The sequence below is a fragment of the Choloepus didactylus genome, chromosome 7, assembly GCF_015220235.1.
Source record: "Choloepus didactylus isolate mChoDid1 chromosome 7, mChoDid1.pri, whole genome shotgun sequence".
Taxonomy (NCBI): Eukaryota; Metazoa; Chordata; class Mammalia; order Pilosa; family Megalonychidae; genus Choloepus; species Choloepus didactylus.
The window spans coordinates 101,916,702-101,924,526 of NC_051313.1; the positions used below are offsets into that span (position 1 = coordinate 101,916,702).

Genomic DNA, 7,825 nt, shown 5'->3' on the forward strand with positions numbered 1-7,825 from the left:
CATCATCGAGAAACCTCTGTAGGGAGCTTTTCTTAACTGAGATACCCCTCTGCTTCAGGAGGGTTTTTAAAGGAGCCAATAAAGGCGAACTTCCAGACTGCCCCATGCTTGCAGTCGGCGCTGTACTTTAACCACTCGGAGAGCTCTTCCGAGTCCCCGGGACCGCCTGAGAACCCACGGGCCCTGACTCTCACGTAAAAGAAACACTCACCTTCTCGCGCTGATCAGGCGCGGGAAGTCCGCTGCAGTGAAAAAGGAGCGAGGCGAAAGGTATGTGCCCCGTACGGTTAGCTCAGTTGGTTAGAGCTTGGTGCTGATAACGCCAAGGTCGCGGGTTCGATCCCCGTACGGGCCACCACTTGTCCGGCGCCTTCTCGCTCGGTCCCGCGCGTCCTGTCCTCGGCCGGCAAGGAGAACAGAGGGAAAGAGGGAGAGACGCAGACAAACTGACACTTGAGGTACGCAATGGCAGTGAATGCAAGCCTTTTACTGGAGCCAGGAAGAAAATTTTCTCTGTTACATATTCCACACGAGGCCCTATACCCCGTGGGAGAACAACCTCTATGCGGCCGTCAGGCACGGCTCCCTGTGGGCTGTCTCCCCGAGGCTAGCCCGGGTAATTTCTTATATACAATAGTTACAACCAATGTGCTGGCAGTACGCAAGCGTGTACAATAGGCTAGCAGCAACCGCTGCCTCATGCGTCATATGCGGAAGCAGGATACGGGCGCCATCTTGGCTCAAACGATGGGCGGGGGCTACTCTGGAGCAGGTCGCGGCGTGTCCACTAGGCCCTAACCCGGAAAGCGGCTCCCCACACAAGACTAATCCCTGTTTTACATGAAAAAAATCCCTCCTGGTTTTAGTGTATAAAACGAACAATGGAACTAAGAAATGAAAAGGGAAAAATGGGAAGGGAGCTCAAATAAGGCCAGCATACAGTAAAAGGCTTGATTTGTTTTAATTATAAAATAGATGGTAGCCTATAGGGTAGAGCAAACATTAACAACACCCTTGGGTCTTCAGTTTGTTTGGAAGCTGCTGATTCTGTATCCTTGCAATCACAAAGCTCCCTATTGTTTTAATAATATTTCTACTTAAAGACAATGAGTGGGTTTGACACTTCTGCCATACTTCCAATTCTGAGCATAAGCCTTATTTTTATTTTAAATGTTAGAATCTTCATGGTTAAAGTTTCCAAGCAACATTTTCTTCCAGGACCCAGACCTTTGTCAATTATTGGAAATCTGCACATCCTCAATCTGAAGAGGCCATATCAAACCATGCTTGAGGTAAAAATAAATAATTAAATGTTCATTTCATATGTGTTTATAATTTTCTAAATCATTGTTGCCCCCATGGGCTTATTAACATGCATGTATTTACAACTGAATCATATATGTGTAATGAGGTAATTACATTGGATTAAAAATTAATAGAGATGCTTTAATTTTAGTGGTTTTCCAATTTGCACATATAAAAATAATAGCAAATGTGATTCTTTTATTTAAATTGGAATTATGTCCTGAAATATTTATGATCTGTAACTTTTACCTGATCCATTTTTTAATTATATTTTTTATAGTCACCCTACCAGAAAGGAACTGAATTGTGATAATGGTCTTATTCTAAAGACTTCTAGTTAACCACTCAAAAGTGTGTGTACAAAAGGCATAACCAAGAGCATGGCCCCGGAAATTGAGATACAGAATTTAATTCTGAGTCTACCATTAATTATCCATGTGAATTTACATAAAAATTTAGTCTCTGCCTTTATTTCCTCATTTGTAAACTTATAGGGCTGGGCCAAGTAATAGACTGAATTTCTCTGAATTCAGATTGAATGTTCTACTTCAAAGATTGTATAGTTCTTGATTTGAGGGTAACATAGATGACAGATAGAGAGAGAGAGAGAGAGAGAGTATTTATAATCATAAAATTGACATTTCATCGTAAATTTCAATTTTTTAAGTTTTAAAGTGCACACTTTTTAATTTGAAAATCCTAAAGGGAGATACACTGAAGAGAAATCATTACTTTACCACAGTAGGCAATATGATAATGCTTTACATTTGTAGTGCACTTTTTATTTTACGAAGGACTGCAAGGATTTCATTTACTCCTCACAATCACCCTAGGAGGTAGGTAGTAATGATATTTTTTCTCCCCAATTTATAGATGTGTGACTCAAAGCGATTAAGGAACTTATTAGTAACTAGAAACCAGGACTTGAGATTTTTGGTCTTCAGATACTCCTTCAGGGCTCTTTCTCCTACATCCAGAGGTCATATAACAGAGTTAAATTCTTCTGAAGAACAATACCTTCTTTCATCAGGGTTCTCCACCTAATTGTGCATGCCCCAACCACTTTTGATCTGATAGCACTTTGGTCATTCATTGCCTTACATATTAACCAGCCTAAACTGTTTCCTGTTTACTCCTTATTCTTTCTTATCTTTACACCATGCCTTTGTTCTTTGCTAATTCCACTTATGAAATGTCTTTTTCCCCTTTTCCACCCATCTCCACTTACCAGTTTTTGTGAATTTTTTGCTTTACCTAACACATGCCTATATTATCTACATTACATACAGTAGTTCTCACCTGAAAAACTCTGTCCTTATAGCCTCAAATGCCATTTTTAACTTTCACTGCCCTGTAACTTTAATCTTAATTATATTACTTCCTATGTCATTGAGCCCTTATCTGCTGCTCCCTGTTGCAATTCTAATGTGGTTTTCTGTGCAAGGTCAAATTGCTTAGACAAAGAAGAATTAGAAGCCCCCATCTCATCTTCCACGTGTATCTCACAGTCAGGTGAACACCACAGGCTCTTCAGCCAGCTAGCTTGAATGTGAATCCCTTGCTGAGAGCATTATCACTTATTAGATATGTGGCTACTTGAAGCCACAGTACCTTGCCTATACAATGAAGATGACAGTAGTATCTGTGTCACTGCTTTTTAATGTGTATTGAAAGAGATATTGGTGCTGGGACTATTCAGCAAGCAATGAATGTTGGCTCTTGTTATTTTTTAATTTTCACAGTAAACAGAAAAGTTTTGCAGTAAGAAGTGTCACACAGTAACCCAGAACTAACTTGGGGCTCCTCTGGCCATGGATCATTGCCTCACAAGTGAAATGGCATGAGTGTGGAAGTCAGGTGGTCAGTGTGGTGGACAGGAAGAGTTCTGTCTCCCTGGAGCCCTCGGTGGACATTTTCTGAGACGAAACAAAAATGCAATAGGGAGAAACTAGGGATTAATTTCATAATGTCAGATCCCTTTTGCTCTGAAATCTCAAACAGAAAGGAGCATAAGGACAATCAATTGATGATCATAATTGTTATGGCTCAAACAGGTGTAGAAAGCACAGGATTATCCTTAGTGAACTAGTCCAATATTCTCATTTTATAAGGTCATAAAACTTGTTAGTTTGTTGGAACTAACTAAATTACCAAAGATCAAGATCCAGTCTACTTTTTACTACAGATTGACGTTTAAATTGCTTCTCTCTCTCTCTCCATACACACACACACACACACACACACACACACACACACACACACACATATTTGAGCTTTCTCAGAAATATGGCTCCATATACAGCATTCAGATGGGGCCATGGGGCCAAGGAAGGTAGTGGTGCTCTCTGGATTCGACACAGTGAAAGATGCCCTGATTAATAATGGTGATTAATTTGCAGAATGACCTAAAGTGCCTACATTTGAAAGGCTTTTTGAAGGAAAAGGTAAGAAACTCTAAAATTAAAATATATTCCCAAGGTTAAAATTATGAAATCAATTGCACTTATTCTCTTGCTTAATGCCTTTCATGGTTTAATTTTTGCTTCATCCATGTATATTACACAAATGTTTTTGAATCCAATGATTAACTCAATGAAGCAAGGAATGACTTAGATGAAAATTTAGGATTTGTTGTCTTATTCTCATAAAGCATAATAATTGCTTCTTTTATAAAACAGTTATTAACCTCCTATTGGGTGAATAGCATAATGTTCGAAGCCAGGGAGATACAAAGACAAGAGGGATGGTGCCATCAGCTTAAAAACTCACGGTTTAATGTCTGTCCGACATAGATCCTTTAAACAATACACTTTGGGGCTATAAATATACTGAGCATATCACATTTTCATCTGCTCATGAGTCTGCTAAATGCCTGGATGAAATACAGATATACTACATTTGTGGCACTCTAGTAATCTAATAACATAAAAAATGGGAATGATTTCATTTTAATATTTTTAATGAACTAATATTGACTTCTACTACAAAAACCTTTTGGTGCCACAAAAACCTTGTTACAAGGTATTTTCTACACTATAGTCTTCAAAAAACTAGTTCCATGAGATGTTAGTAGAAAATTTAGGAGACAAAGTAGTGGCAGTGAAGTGAATTTGAGAAATGCTGTATATTACAGGCTCTCTTTGGACTCATGTTGAACATTAACATATTAAAGCCTCTGAGGGAAAACCAAAAGCCTGTTTAAATAGATTCAATTCACTCTTCCACACTTATTTGCCTGTCCTTGGAATATTTCTTTTTCTTGAAATTTGCATTAACATCTAATGAAATCAGCGTTGAGGAGCAACAATTCGTACAAACTACTTGGTCTGTGGATTCCAGGATTCATTTAATTTTTTCAAAAATTTGGGGCATCCTCCTGCCTCTGGTATTTCTGAATACTTTCCACAATACATCAAATATTACTGACTGATTTTATGATTGCATTCAAAATTATTTTTCTAATATTTATATATACTGAATCTAATACATTCTTCCCCAAGCAGCCTTTTTCTAAGCAACTTAACTAGCCAGAGGAAGTATTGATCAAAGTGGAAAATGACTGCATTTTTCCACCAATCTAGTAACTCAGAACCCTTCAAAGAAGTATAAATCTACTTTAGATCAATTTTCTTTTCTTAAAACAACAGAAATTTATTCTCTTACTGTCTAGATACTTTGGAACAGTTTTTTATAAACAAAAGAAAAATTTAATAATGCTTTTGTTACTCATTAAACCATTTTGGAGTCTTAGTTACTTCACCCTAAAAATAATTAATTATTTTGCTGGATAGCAAATATATTTAGAACTTTGGGGCCAATATTTTTTAAAAGTCCAATTCTTCATGGTGCTAAACTACGTTCTTCACAATTACATGAACACTGGGCTATCACTATTCTCTGTGGACTATAATATTCTAATAGTCTATTCTAAAATATGAAATTTAAAATACAAAAATGAGATAGTCTGAAGAGTCACAAATTTAATATGAAGGAGTTTCATGTGGTACAGGATCCATGGAGTGAATAATGTTATATTACTATAATAATCTGATGCAAGCAGAATCTAACCTTTCACTAGTACTGTTTCAAAGAAAGGCCTAACTAAGGAAGGTGGCAGCAGCAATTCTAGAAATACTACCCCTGTGTTTTAGATTTCATGTTGAGACTAGCAAGACTGGAACTCCCTGTTTTTAATACCCAAATTGCTTTTATCTATTCTAGTTTCCTATTTCTGGTTATCAATCAAACCCAGAGATTCCTCTCCTGTCTCTACGCCTCCATAGAAAAATGGGGGAACATACTTTTAGAGGAAAGGCTGGGCTAAGAACTAAAACACAAGGAATACAATACCACAGTCACCACAGATTCCACCACTGAAAGATGTGAGCGCCCTTGGCAAGCCTTTCTTTCCTTATTTTTCTAGAAGTATTAGCATATGCCCCAACTCTTCTAAGGAACTTCCCTTGCCTGGTCTATATAGACCACACTAATGTTTCTGTTTCCTTTAGTCATTCACAAATTCATAGCCATTCATTCAATAAATATTTATTGAGCACCAACTATGTGCTACAATATGGCTCCAGAAATTAGTATTTATAGCACTAATATGGAAGTCTAATTAAACCCCTTGGTAATTACTTATTTCTAACTGTTTACTTGGATAGTCTTGTATCTACTAGGCTGCATTTTCCCTGACAAGAGACTTCATTTTCCATTGCTCACCAATTCCTTAACCACACTTATCATGATGGAAGCATGTAGTAGATACTCAAGAATTGAGTATCTTGGTATATTAACAAGCAATTCTTGGTAAATTAAATTTTGAAATCTTGGAGGCAATAATTTTTTAAATGCAATTTTATTGAGATATACTCACACACCATATAATCCATCCAAAGCGTGCAAACAGTGACTCACAGTATCATCATTTAGTTGTGCATTCATCACCACAATCAATTTTAGAACATTTTCATTTCTCTAAAATAAAAATTAAAAAAAAGAGCACCCAAACCATTCCATACCCCTTGTACCCCCTATTATTTATATATTTTTGTCATTATTTTATTACTCATCTGCCCATACACTGGTTAAAAAGAGTGTCAGTCACAAGGTTTTCATTATCACACATTCACAAGATAAAAGCTATACAATTATACAATCATCATCAAGAATCAAGTCTACTGGCTTATAATTCAATGATTCAGGTATTTCCTTCTAGCTCTTCTAATACACTAGAAACTAAAAAGGAATATTTATGTAATGCTTAAGAATAACCTCCAAATTGACCTCTTGACTCAATATGAAATCTCTTAGCCACCGAAACTTTATTTTGTTTCCTTTCTTTTCCCCCTTTTGGTGAAGAAGGCTTTCTCAATCCCACGATGCCAGAGCCAGGCTCATTGCCCTCATTGCCAGGGAGACCCAAACCCCTGGGAGTCATGTCCCATATAGGGCAGAGGGTCATGAGTTAATTTGCCGAGTTGGCTTGGAGAAAGAGGTGGAGGCAATAATTTTACAACACTTTCTTCAATTGTAAGGAATTGTTTTTTCTTATGGTGAAACATGGAAAATTATAAGAAGATTTAGCTTGACCACCTTACGAGATTTTGGAATGGGAAAGAGAGTCACAGAAGACACAATCATAGAGGAATGACAGCATCTTATATGGAACTTGGAGTCCCACAGAGGTGAGTAGAATGAAGAAGAGCACATCTTCCTTTTCATAAGAAAGAAGTCAACAAAAGATATTTTAAATTTTTTTTTATTTTGACTTAATTTCAGTCTTTTAGAAAAATTCCAAGAATATAAAAAGAATTACCAATACTCTCCTTCCAGATTCTCCAAATGGCAACATTTCACATCTGTTTGCTCTCTTTCTCTCTCTCTCTCTTCATATATGTATATATATTTATATTTACATAAATTTTATTTTTTCTGAACTGTTTTGAGTATATTGCAGACATATCCTTTTATTCTTAAGTGCTTCCGTATGTATACTTATTCCATGTGAATAAGCAAGAACATTCTCTCACATAACCAGAGTAAGTTTTTCAAAAATCAGGATATTAACATTGACACGAGGTTATTATCTAATCTGCAGACCTTATTCATATTTTGCTACTTGTACCAAAAATGTTCCTTATAATAACAGAAACTCCTGGATTATGCATTACTTTCAGTTTTCATGTCCTTTTTACTTCCTTTAATTTGGAACAACTCCTCAATAATGGAATGTTTTTGACACAGATAAATAATAAAGAATTAATACTATATTATCTTATCAATATACAGGGCAAGTAATCCAAAATTCTCATTTTCATCTCAAGAGTTTTACTCATATCCTCATTAAGTTTAACTATTTCCTTATTAAAATCACTCATACACATATTATCTCCACTGATGGAAGGATTAATATAAAGAAAAAAGTTCAAGGATAGGCAAGACTGAAATGAATAAAGAAGAGAAACAGGGCTCAGGGACCCAGAAGCTAAATTAACAGTGCCAGTAAATTTAGAAAGAG

The 7,825-nt window shown here is 36.5% G+C and overlaps 1 non-coding gene across 1 annotated transcript; it reads left to right on the forward strand.

Moving 5' to 3' along the window:
- The first annotated feature begins 276 nt into the window (after positions 1-276).
- Positions 277-355, forward strand: TRNAI-GAU. Its single transcript has one exon. It is a non-coding gene; the product is annotated as a tRNA-Ile (tRNA).
- The last annotated feature ends 7,470 nt before the right edge of the window (positions 356-7,825 follow it).